The following is a 13313-nucleotide window of genomic DNA, read 5'->3' as shown; positions in this document are numbered from 1 at the left end:
ATGGCCAATGCTGTAAACTGATTTAGCGACAGTCCGGCAAGCTGCAGTAACAAGGTGTGTAAAAGGAATGGCTTTCAGTTATCCGGAATTCTTGAAGTGCAAATAGAAAACTACCTTTATGGTCGTATCCCCTCACACTCATCAGGTATCGCGGTCAGGTATCGGCTCAGCGAGTTCGTGGTACACCGAGAAAGTAGAACACCTTAGTGAACGAACGAACAGAGGAATTCCTTTAACAATAGGACGCCCTCTTAGTTGTCTGGTGGCTTATCATACAACAGATCGCACTGTCTGTTTTCATTCGATTGTATATAATAGTTTTACAGTATTGGACTACTGCCTTGAAATGCTCAAGGCAGCTTCGGTCAATCGCATTGAACTTCCTGCGCTGGGAGAACGCCTAAATAAGCAAAAGCCAAATACTACCAAGATCTTTGTCATAGCAGGTGTCCGAAAGATTAGGGCCGCTCATAGCAGGAAAATTATTATTTTTTCTTTTTCATAACCACCGCAGCACGTCTAGAGAAACGTATTTATAGTATAGCATTTCCGAAGTCAATTTTTTTTAGCAGCTCCGACGTGTTCAACCAGAGCATTGTCGTGTATGTAAAAATGATGCTCAGGTAGTATTACTCATTTCGCTCATATTACGATTACGTTTGATATTCTCAAGGCCGGATCAGTGGTCTATTGCAGCGTTATTGTGCAGGAAGTCCTGGAAGTATGCTTATTTGCTTTTTCTACCATTACAATAATCCTATTTTTGCCTTGCTTGTTTATACTTCTCCTTTTCCTGCTCTCGTTGCCAGATTGAAGACAAAATGTCATCTGCCATTATTCTATTCCGTATCGTTTGAGCCTATTACAAAAAAAGTCAGGTGCAGCTTTTTCAAAATGAACGCTGACCATTACAACTACCATTACTACGGCACCATGGCAACACGGCTCGGCAGTATTTGATCCTAAAACGGGGTTTGACGAGAACAAAAATAAGATGAACGCGCAGTGCAGGCGCATTTCCCGTCTCCGAAGTCGTCTTCTCAAGCACCTAACGTAGGCGTTCTTAGCGCATGGTGAAATCGTGCGAGGCATTTTTGACTATGTAACAGACATACCATGAGCCGGTCGGTAAAAAAAAAAAAAGAAACGCACGCCATGCCGAGGACGACCCTTTTCTTTTTCAAGATTTCCCGGTCGAAAAATACTTCCTGTGATTACTCAAATTAGCTCAAAGCTCTCAAAGTCACACCGCAAAACGACGGGTAGGGACATGCTCGAGTACGCCTCACAGAACGCAAAAGACTGCGCCGCTCAGCTGCCTCGGCACTCCGCTGGCGAGCGTTTCTCCGTGGGCGGCGGTGTTCCGCCGAGGTGACGGTGACGCCATACAACGGGCGCCAGGTTCCTACAGCTTAAGTTATCTGTTATGGCGTATTATAATCCTGCAACGATATTACGTTGCAAGCTTAGAATGTTCGCCTATGAGTTAGAGAAGGTTTGGTTAATGCGGGACAGCTTCCTAAAGATGATGTTAGCAGAACAGTGAGCGTTCTTTTTAATGTGATTATTTTAGGTTACACGACTGCAGTAGCACTTGCAAGGGGTTACGTTCACGGGAAGGCTGATGCTCCACAGTTTACTCTTAACACTGCATGCGGAAATAAATATTGTGAGGATCCTGCTATGTTGTATGTTATCTATACGACCGTCATAATCTTACGCAAGTGATACCGTTTCCATGGACAACGAATGGCAGACTAAGCAAATGGTATTCTGAAAAGCATGAATATGGTTGAGCGTGTCATCAGCTCTTGTGATCAGTGATGTAATCTGTTTTAACCGCTGTGCACTGTAAATTTGTAAAAGATTGTTGTGCAGATAGATTGCCGAAATAGACCACTATTGGATTCAGTCCTAACCCTCGAAACTTATCAGCGGCTTTTAACATGGTATACGCGTGCCGTGAATAGTGTGTCGTACTTGAAATACGTGTGCTTGTAATAACCAAAATGAACAGGCGTGTTGGGATATTGGAATATTTTGGATAGCAATTTGGGTAGGCTTTGTTCCATTATCTGAACGGGTCAAATAATGTGCACTAAAAATTGTTCGAGAGAAAATGAACTTGTTCTCTATTTTTCGAATAATCTTTGAATGGACATGCATTTCTATAATAATGCTTCCCTTATTATTTTTCGCCAACTGTTTCAACAACAGGTTTCATGTGCACCAGCACTACATACGACCCTGCTTGTTCCGATCAGTACATGTACGATGAAGAGATCAACGCCGTAGCACCAGCAAATTAATGGGACGGCGTTTATGATATTCATAAACAGCCACTAATACTAAACGACACGGCAGGGCTCAGGCAGCTCCGGCAAATCCTCTCTAGATGAGCGATCTCGGAGACCATGACTCTAAACGCAACTGCAGCATGCATCATTTTGCGAGATATAGCTCTAGTGTATTAGAGAAAACTATTTTTCCTTTACGCATGACTAGGCAGCTATGGAAAGTTACAAGAGAGGAAAAGAGAGCCTCGTCATCAGGCAGTCAGCGAGTAAACATGAAATAGTTATCCAAGTCGGAATCGGAAGAAGGCAGAGATACAAGCCTGTAATGCGAAGAGAAGATAGCTGGTGGTCGTTAATCTAACTGGCTTGAATCGAAGAGAAGGGAAGCGTTGTAAGGGGACAGAAGGATGGTTAGGTGGCCAGGTGAGATTAGGAAGTCTGGGGGATAGGACTGCCACATCTGGCAGAGGATAGGATTAATAGGAGAGATAGGGAGAGGCTCTTCTCCTGCAGTGGGTGTATTTAGGCTGGTGACGATAACTCGACGAAATTTGATCAATATATTAGATTCGGGTTGAATTCTTTAGTGAGGTTGGTGTTGCGCTTTTTAAAAGCTGTATTTAGCTTCACAAGTTGCAGCACCTTACCACAGCGCCATCGCCGGCGCTGCAGTGTGTTGTATAATTGTTAGTTTGGTGCGAATAGTCGCACAATAGCAAATATTATTACGAATATTTTATTGGTATTCATATTCTAGGACTGTTTCATCCGCACTGTATTTGGTTAAAACATACACCATCGCTCATCAGTTAGGTTATTAACTAAATGCTTGTATTTTATTTGGTATTGAGTACTTAGAAAGGCCAACGACACTAAAGAAAGCGAAAGGAAAATATTTTTTCCCTTTCGGGGCTGATGAATGTAAAACAATAATGGAACCATGCAGATAATTGATTAAAAAACGGAAGAAAAACCACATGCTGCCAGTGGGATACGAACTAATGACCTCCGAAGGCCGCCTGTGAGTTTCGAGTCCTTCCTCGCTTTGTGAAGGCACAGTGACTTGAACTTGTCTGGAAGGTTAACGGAGGCCACGGCCTAGATAAGGAGATGACTGCCATGATACTTCCAGCAAATAACAATACGCTTCAATGATATGCGTCCGCTGCATGAGCTGAGCCGATTCTTCCTGATCGCAATTGGCAAAGTAAGATAAGAGCCTTCAACCAGCGTTTGAATGCCGTACCCAGGGTTATTAGAACTTCCTGGTGTACGTAGTGTTTTAGTCGTAAGATATAACAGCTGGTTGTCACATCTGTGTAAAGGAAGATATTTACTGCATGCTGTGACGTGAAAAAAAACGGCATATCAGGAGGCCACGTGAAAAAACTAGGATGAGCAAAGAAGAGGAGGAGAGGAATGGCGGTGATGTAGATCTCCAGCTAAAGAAAACATCATCGCATAGAGCCCGAAACAAGGAAGACTGTGGATGAAGGTCATTAAAACCACCACCACACAAAAATGGGATAAACCAAATTAACAAGGTAACAAGGAGTCAAACACCGAAGTGAGGAACATTTGTTTTGAATTTAACAGTACAGCTTTTTTGTTCTCTTCCTCTCTCTCTCATTTGTTCTGTTTAAAGTATACTAAGTAGCCCAAGATTGTTTTTTGTCATCACTGGAATCTCTGAAGCCTTTCACTGGAGTGAGCCCCTGCGCGATATGTTGGTTACTCTGATGCGCGTCTGAGTTCAAAAACTTTGAATTTAGTGTTACGGGCCTTTCCCAGCATTAGCCGCTGACTCTGTGCACAGTCTAAAGTATTTACAAAACCGTACGCCACAGAATAGTGCATTTAGGGGGCAATGTTTAGCGGTATCTGGTTTCGAACCATCCTGACAAAGTATATTTTGCTTCACGTGGACTTCAAATAACATGGGATAGCAAAAAAAAAAAAAAAAAAAAAGCAGTCCCGTCTTCCACGTCTTCTGGCGGCCTTGAGCGTGTGGCGGAAGCGGAGCGACCGCGCCACACTATCACGCGGAAAACGTGTCTTCCGCACGCGTATTGCAACCAGCGTAGGTCGCCTGGCCTCTGGACTCAAGTAGACGCGCGCATTTACGGTCAAGAAAGTTCCAAACGACGAGATACCTACTATTAAAGGGCAGATGTAAAAGAAACAACAGCGCAGGTGACAGCACAGCCGGTGCGATTCGTCCAACACGTGCCGTCTAGCGGAAAATATCGTACACAGGAAGCAGCGTGTAAATGTAACGCGACGTTCTGTAGGATGCAGAGACCGCTTTCGGCGCAAAACGAGGGGGTCGACAAGCTCACTACAAGAGCTGGTAAAGTAGTATCAAAGCCAGTAATTTCGGTGTATCGAACACTACGTTTTCGTTGTTTATTGCGCTATTAATTTTCCTTTATTCCAGACGCAATAAAATGCACAGCACGCTCACACGTGAAGGCGAAGGTTTTAAATGGCAGCCGTTATTCCCAACTTGCACACTGTCTGTTCGCTTGAAAGAGTATGCATAAAAATACACGAATTGCTGCACGTCCTGGAAAATATAAACTGCAGCTGGGTGGTACGGCGTGCCCGAAGACAGCCGGCGCTGCGACTGCGTTGTGGCGAGGCATGAGGCAAAATATGAAGCGAACGGTAGACAAGTCATATGCGAATGGCGGTCTCACTGAATGAGTGACACGGCTCTCACTCTTTCGTGTTCCAAGCGGCAGATATATGCCAAATCAAGAAGACGAAAACGCAAGGTTCGCCTAATGATGTTTTGTACTCAGCGTCAGCGCACGTCTAAAAACTGGAGTACACGAAAAGGGACTAAGCGTGATTCCGGAGCCTGGTGCTCCTTTTCATGCAGAGTTGTACAAGGCCTCGTAGGATCAGCACTTCAGAGCAGGGTCGCGCTCTTCGGAATTCCGCTGAATCAGAATCCGCCGCACATCGAAATGGCCGACTACTCGAAACACGTTCTCGAGGTACCTCGGCGCCCGCACCAGTTCGATGAGACGAGTGGTCGTGCCGTAAATGCTATAGTAGCATTTAACTGAAGAAAAAAAAAAAAAAACCACAGCAGTTGCTAACCAAGAGTATTGGCAAGCGCCGTGTGTGTTATTCCGATGAACAGTAAACAGAATACGTTTTCAATACTTTGCAATAGCAAACAAGGCAGAGAAATCTAACTTCTTGCGCTTTTAATTTGACCTGACGGTTACCTTTTTGTTTGGGTAGCCAGAGAAGCACTAACAAAGGATTGCATTCTGTCGCAGATGAATTGTATATGTCGGTCACTGGAGACTAAAGTTGTATCCGACTACGGCGCTACGAAAAGCTCGCTACTGTTCCTCATATTCACTTTAAGAGGGGGTGACCTTGTGCATTACTACCTTGTGACCGCGATCTTGTGACCAAAGTACGTCTTGAACGTTAACTTGCGAATAAAGCAAAAACAATGAGAATTTTGCTTAGAGTGTAGCCACTGCAACGGCAACTCATTCGTTACTTAACTGCATGAGTAGGAAACACGGAGAAGCATTGCGCTAGATATGCAAAAACAGGATCCATGTTGCGTATTTTGCTTTTTAATGGCGCTGGTTAACAACTGCCGACAGCTGAGGTGGCGTACGTGCTGGAGCTACCAAGAGAATAGCAGTGCGTTTTCCGCAAACCTCGGCTTAAACATATATAGATAAATACCCGTGAAACGTGACCAGATATACTATCTGCGGCTAAAACTAAATGAATTGGTAATTTCATCCGGCGCTGCTGCATGGGTCGTTCTGCATAGCATGTGGGATCTCGCTAACAACTACAAAGGGGGCTGAATGACGTAAAAAGATAACTGCTTCTAGTTTGAGGCGTACATCTTAGAAGGTAAGTCTGTTCTTCTGGCATGTTTCAGGATTCGTTTGCGGCAATCACGCGGAAATCGTGCCAATTCGCAATCTGTATGCCACACACAAAAATAGAAGATAAAACGAGCGAGAGGGCGTCTCGGTTAATATATGTGCACTCTGGACATACATAAAAGTACAGGAGGGTTAGAACAGGGCGAACTTAGAAGCGAGAACCGCACTGACTAAAGAAAAAAGAATTTGCTACAGACGAATAAGACGCATTGCTTATTTCGAGAACGCGGGGCGGTTACTTATAGCCACGTTGAGCGCAAAAGAAAAAGAATTAAAAAAAAAATAGATGAGGCTGGTCCTTTTACATATTCTGGAATTCATTTGCAAGAAATATTAGTTTTTATTGAAACAGAAAAGTTGCTCGGAGGTAAGAAATTTGTGGCGCTCACAGCCCTCTGTGTGGCGTCAAAGCCGTCTTGTAATGCAAGGCTTCTCGGTGCTAGAACGGTTGGCTCGCTAGTTAGTGAGTTTCATAGAAGTAGACTCATGTTTCTTATAAGGCATGAATTTGCCGGCTGTGCCGTGTCGCGACGCGCAAGTCCAGCCATCCACGAACTGAGATGTTTGTTTTACTTTGTCTTCTGTTCTCGCAACACTGGCTGAAACGTGGTGAAATGTCTCCGGTGAGTAAACGAGGACCTTGTCACTATAAACAAACAATAAAAATACGCACCGTCGGTCCTAAGGGCAGCGCCGTCCAATCACAGGAGTCCGCTGACCCGACGCTGCCGTCGACGCGTGAGGCGAGGGTCCGGTTCACTAGTTCGAACTTGACCCCGCCCCTGATAGCACTGGCAATAGCGGAACGGCAACCACTACTCAGGCCGAGGGCGCTCCACTCTTCGGTCCACGCAACAGATGCGGCTGGAGCGACTTTGGCGAGATCAGCGGAGGTCGGCAGCGGCGACGGAACTCAGATGCAGCTGTTGCATCCACTCGCGGCGGCAGCACTCGCGGCAAGGTGCTCCCTGTGCTGCGTCCGGACGGCGTCGCCAGCGACGGAGGCGACGCGCTACGCGTGTTGCCGCAACCGTCGCCAAGCCATTGTCTTCTAAGCTCCAGCGACCATCCTCCCTGACGGACGCGCGGCCAGAAGAAGGCTCGCTGCCTTTCTGCTCGTCGCCGCGTTACGATGCGTCTGTTGGCGACGCCGCAGTCGGCGGGGTGATTAATGTGTCGCCCCCTTGTTTGCTTTCCCCCTAAGGCGCTGTGAGTCTCTCGAAGAGTCGCCCGCGACCGATGCCAAGACGGGCTCATTAGTGTGATCACCGAAGAAGTCGCGCATGGAGCGGGTCTGCTGAGGTTTGAGCAAGGTGCTCCTGCTTTGATTGACAGGCCACGCGCTTGCTTCGTGTCGCTCAGGTTGCTTTCCCGGGCTAAGTCGGCTGCGGCCGGACTCGCACGTAGCCGCTTCGTTCTTCACATGGCAATGACTTTCCTTCCCCGACGCACACCACAAGCAGCGCTAGTCCAAGATCTCTGCGCAGCAGAGAATAGTATCAGCCGTAACGGTGAAAATGGTATCAGGCAAGAGAAAGGAGGTTGGTGTACAACCTTCTTTTTCCTTTCACGTCGACTCCTGCAAGGAATGGATCCGGAACAACGGCCCAGAATGCGTACTTTAAAACTTGTGGAACTCCTCCAAGAAATCTAATAGAGTGCGATGGGGGCTAGTTTAGTTGGTAAGGCATTATTGAAAAACATAACTACACCAAAGGAATAGACAATCGGGTTCGTCCTGTGTCCTTCTTCTCTTGTCCGGTTCTTTTGACGCAGTTCTGTTTTTCAATAATCCTCCAAGAAGCCTAAAAAATATTGTGTCACTTGAACATAAACAAAGTAATATCAAGGTTGCTATTTTACGCGTGCATTTCAAAAGCTTAAGCCTTATTGTAGGAATGGGCCCATTTCTTGCTTTTATTTCACTGATGTCACCCGCCTATAAGCTTTTATTTATAGAGTCATAAGAACTGACTGGTTGCCAACTAATCGTCAGTCAATGGGAAGCCACACAGAAACAAATAATTAAAATCGGCTTTTATTTTCAAAATCAGCGCAGTGTGCGAAAAGTAAACAATGCAGTGTCGTCTGCACTACCATTGGAATTAGTGTTCGTGGAAAGTGAGCCGTAGTTTATCTAACAGCCAAAATAGAATGCTGCAGCCTAAATGCTCTAAATAGCTGTAGGGCACAGTCATTTGGTATAGTTAGATTATTTGAATGCTAATAAAATTCATCATTATTTGCATCGTTACAAATGGCACATTCGCATCGGCAAACCACATGCCGGCATTGCATTGTGCTGGGTTGCGCTCGACTATGGCAGAGATACAGTGCCTGCGTAGATAAGATTTCCACGTGACACATAAGTGATGATTTAATAGTTTTAAATGAGGTCTATATTTAACATAGTCTACGTGTCCTGGCACGGAAAATTCGAACACTACTTTCATATGGTATCGTCGGCAACAACAGATTTCATTCCGGATAATTTGAGTGCGAAGTCGCTACTCCACCTGGTGAAATCCATCCATGAACGCTGTGGCGTGCAAATGTCGAGGTCGCCCTGCCATGGTGAGACAGCGGTTGCGGCGCTTGACTGCTGCGCTCATGGACGCAGGATCGAATCCCGGTCTCAACGGCTGCTTTTGGATGGAGGCGAAAAGCGATAGCGCCCGTGTGTTGCGCGACGTTAGTGCATGCTAAGGACCCCAGGTGGTCAAAATATCCGCGGCTCTTCAACCGTTTCTAATAGCTAGAGTCGCTTTGGGACGTTGAAGCACACACAATCATCGAGATGCGGTATTGGCGGCTTTTCTAAGGCAGTATATACTCTCCGCAGGAAAGCGCACTGTTCCTGGAATACTGATTTTGATGACCGTGTGCATGGCGGTCAGTCATACGGCTCGTCGTAGCTATTGCCACTTCCTTATTTATTATCGGTGGTATCCCAGCAGCTACAGTGAACTATAATTCCACCGCAACTCATCGCCCCAGGTGCAGCTTGAACACAACCTTGCGCTGTGCATGGTACGTGATTGTCTCTTTCCATTTCTATCTCTGCGCAAAAGCATTCGCTCTTCCCGCTTGGTTTAAATACATAATGACCTGCCGTTTTTTTCTATCCTGTGGAGGCTTCTGCGGCACACTCATTCGAACTGCATCCTCTGACGCGCGAGTCGGACGCTTTTTGAGTAAGTCTTCGCAAGGCACGGAACGGCAAATGTAAATATTAATAGGCCGAAAACCGAAGTAATGATTAATAGCCTTAGAGGGGAACTACCGTTTACGATGCGTAGCGAAGGGCTACGATTGATAAGAGAAATATCTATCTACATATTGTATTTTGATGGCAGATCTGGTGTACTAGACTGAAATAACTAGAACAAATACAAGGTTAATCGCATTTGGAAGTTAGTCTTCGATCATGAATGTAAATTTATTTGTATCATATAAGACAGATATGTATAACTGTTTCATCCTACAAGTACTAACCTATAGGGCAGAAACGTTTAAGCCAACCAACGGGTTCAGCTCAAAGTGAGGACCACACAACGATCTATAGGAAAGGAAGGTGACAGCTGTGCATGGCATTAATAGAGAGAAAAAAGGCAGATTGGGCTAGAGAACAAAAACGAGCGATATCCTTTCAGCTAACGCATGCTTGTAATGGAAAAGAGGGATGATCGTTATAGATAACATATTGGTATTCAAAAGAGGCTAAGTGCAGCAGGGATGATAGACAGGCGGATAGAATCAGATTAAGAAGTTTGCGGGCATAAAGCGGCTGCATCAAGTACAACACATACAGGGTTAATTAGAGGGCCATGGGACAAGAAGCCATTGTCCCGAATAGAAAGTAGCCAAGCTGATTTCGACATTTATGACTGTTATTACGACTATATGTATCGTATCTTTCCGGCGACGACCAGGTGATGCAGCGTCCGTTATGCTGCCGATACTTCAGGAATAAAAACGAAAATTTAGAATTCAAGGTCATTACAGTAGGCTACAACAATCGTTTTCGAAAAGTCTTACATATACATAAAGCGACGCAAAAAAAAGAACAAAATTCTTTCAGAAAACGAAACTTCCAGCAGCGGCTGGCGTGAGTAATTTCGAAAAGCACGCTAATTAGTGGCCTAATTAGCCAGGGCTCACTAATCAAGTATTAAGTTCGCGTCGTCTGGTATATATATCTGGCGCTTATTTTAGTGCAAGAAAAACCTACACATAGGCTTCACGGGAATTGCAGTGCGTATGCAGCGGCCCTGATAGCAACTGTGATAGTGAATGCGATAGTGACTGCGCGAAATTTGAGCCGTATTCGCTACCGGAGCGTGACGCACACCTTTCTCCGCTTCGTCACTGAGAGAAAGGAAGAGTACTGACAACGCTTACCACGCGACCTCTGTCATTCAGAAAAACAAATTTAGCGAAAGCACATGCTGCAACACGTATCTCTTAGAAAAAATCTTAATGAGTTTCTGATTAAATGTTGATTACATTTCTCATCATGCACATTAACATTTCTATACATGTTCTTGATGCATTGTTGATGAGTTTCATAAGAAAGTTGCCCACCGTGTTTCTAGTTGGTACCTAATGTGTGCATTTCTTGTGTGTTGTTCATGAGTGTTAACCAATGAGCGCCTGATGGCTTTCATTTTTGGATAAAAAGTAAAAATTAAAACATAGCGAAGCACCTCAACTACATTAAAGAAAGCGAAAAAATAAAAAAATTACAACTAAGCGAAAAAAAACCCTGCATATCTGACGCGATTCGAACTCGGCACCTCTTATTCCGTAGCTCTCTGCGCTAACCACTCGGCCACTCGGAACTGGTAAAATTGGTAACGTATTTGCTTCTTATGTCTGGACTGCGTTCATAAGATTGGGACTTAGTTTCGAAGCATGTTTCGAAGTGTACAGGCCATTGCGGCTGCTCTAACAATTACAACTTCTTGACTATTAGAACTTGCATCTAATGTTCTGGATGCCTATGCGCACTATTTTGTCCACTGGAGTCATTTTAACATGTCGAGTTTGGCATCACTGGCAAATTTATCAGCGCTGGCTCCTCGGTGGTTGCTTGGGCGTAATTTTCGCTGAACACGGAGCTGTAGCACGAACCTTCAAGGAAAAAAAAGTGCGACCAAGCTTCAATACCGGCAAGCGCAGCAGCGACAACACTATTTTACTGGTAACTAAATATTATTTGTATCTAAACATTTCGTGAAGCGATGCGATGACTGAGGGCTCGGCTAATCTATACGCAGAGCAAGAAGGAGCTCGAAAGCTTAAGAAACACGCAAAATATCATGCATTACAAGCTCTGTATGTTTTTTTTCTCTCATGGGCCCATCGCTCGGTAAACTACTCTCTTCCTTGTCTCCTTTTGAGTAATTACTTTGTAAACATAGCATATGTGAAAGGAAATTCAACGCACATTCCTGCCAAATGATCAATTTATTGCTTAGTTTTGGGTTCAATCATTTCAGGCCACCTTTCCTGTCTGGTAATGCAAGTCGCCGCTAGGCCTAAATTGTTTCGCATCGAAGGCGCATCCGAAGGCGCTTTGTAATTGCTCAGTGCTAGATTAAATGAACTCTCATGGAACTGCCTTACTGCCGATCCCATACCATCAGTAAAAGCTGTAAATTTCAGTGACGCCTTAGCAGCGGAGCCAGCGTGCAGACTATGAGACGATGTGTTGCGAAATTTATTTGTATTGCAATTATGAATAACATGGTATGGTTCAGAAATCCGCAAGAAAGATATTTTTTTTTTCTTGCTGTCGGCTTATTGTTTAAGTGAAGAACAGATTTTAGCACGCTCTTCTTGCGCTGGCGGAAGTGATCCACCGCGTATATCGTCGCGGAGGGCTTGCGGGTGGCCCGGCTTGCCCGGTGCGCGTGGTTACGTGGTTACTACGGCGAAGGAAGTGAAATGGGCATCATATTCGGGAGTCCGTCATTGGTACTAAGTCTATCTGGCTTACATAAAACGTTCATAGGCGAATTAAATCAGGATAGACTGGAAAGCGGTGAAGCAGAAACATATCACAGCCGAACTCGGACTGCCGACGCATGCTTCCCGCATACGTTCTCGGCAATCATCTTGCGATTTCTTTGATTGTTCGTGCGGTCCACGATCACGCATTGCTGTACCGATGACATTACCACTAAAAGGGGTGCTAATAAAGGTATTTAAGTCTCTCAATCGACAATATAGTGAGGTGCAAGGCCGCTCTGCTATGCATGAAGCGTGCGAATGCACAGCCCACTCGGTACTGGTAACAATGTGCCGGTGCAAGAAAATCTGGTTAGAGAGTATTTTCATCCTCTCCTGCCTGCTCTCGGTAAAACGGTCTGTAATGCAGGCTTTTCGAATGAGGAGCCGCAAGAGTTCTACAAGTCAGTTCAGGACATCGCGTTTTCCAGTGAACTTCCTAGCCGCCTCACGCGTACAGTTCAGGCTTTGCGAAGAAAAAAGGGTGCACATTTTGTTCTCGCTGAAGGGCTTTGAACAATCGCTTTCAGTGCTATTGTGATAGAGCGCAGGCTGGCCGGAAACTCCGATGCCATAATGCAATTCCCTATGACACAGAGATGACGTCAAATGTAATGACGTCACTCAACCACCGCTGGGGGTGCCTATATGCAAAACAAAACAAAACATTCTTGCGTAAAAGTGGTTGGACGCGACGGCTGTCCTTGCGGTTTCAACTCAGGTGCGCTATTTGTAAAGCACGGAAGGTTTTCCTTTTTATGCGTTGAAGTGCAGCCAAAATTAAAATCGCACGTATACCTCAAATAGCTGAGCTGCATAGTACAAGTCGGCCATGTTTTGATGCTTCACCAGTTGCAAACATTCAAAATTTTTGGAGGTAGTGGCGTATCGAGAAATGTTTTAAGGGGTATTGTGAGCCGAAGGCAAAAAAAAAATGGAAAGAGCCTGAGCATAAAGATTATATCAGCAATTTTTCTGCTGTAGTAAACAAGAAGGGTCAGTTGTTTAAAACAGGACCACTTTGGCGACATGCGAACGCTTTTCCTAATTGTCGAAAGAAAGAATAAAAGGG

At 45.1% G+C, this 13313-nt stretch overlaps 1 protein-coding gene across 2 annotated transcripts in view; it reads right to left on the bottom strand.

Annotated features, from left to right (window-relative positions):
• Nucleotides 1-13313, bottom strand: part of LOC146209731 (sulfotransferase 1C2-like) — a 123537-nt gene that overhangs the window by 59764 nt on the left and 50460 nt on the right. The window contains exon 1 of one of the 2 annotated variants that reach the window (XM_084603323.1): nucleotides 6903-7336. The exons of the other annotated variant lie outside the window; for it this stretch is intronic. The gene's annotated coding sequence lies outside the window, so the exon portion shown is untranslated. Of the gene's footprint in view, nucleotides 1-6902; nucleotides 7337-13313 lie in introns of those variants that run through there. 2 annotated transcript variants of the gene reach the window in all.

The sequence above is a fragment of the Amblyomma maculatum genome, chromosome 1 (assembly GCF_055883805.1).
Source record: "Amblyomma maculatum isolate TAMU_Amacu chromosome 1, ASM5588380v1, whole genome shotgun sequence".
In the NCBI taxonomy this organism is placed as follows: Eukaryota; Metazoa; Arthropoda; class Arachnida; order Ixodida; family Ixodidae; genus Amblyomma; species Amblyomma maculatum.
This window is presented reverse-complemented; position numbering and strand designations above follow the sequence as displayed.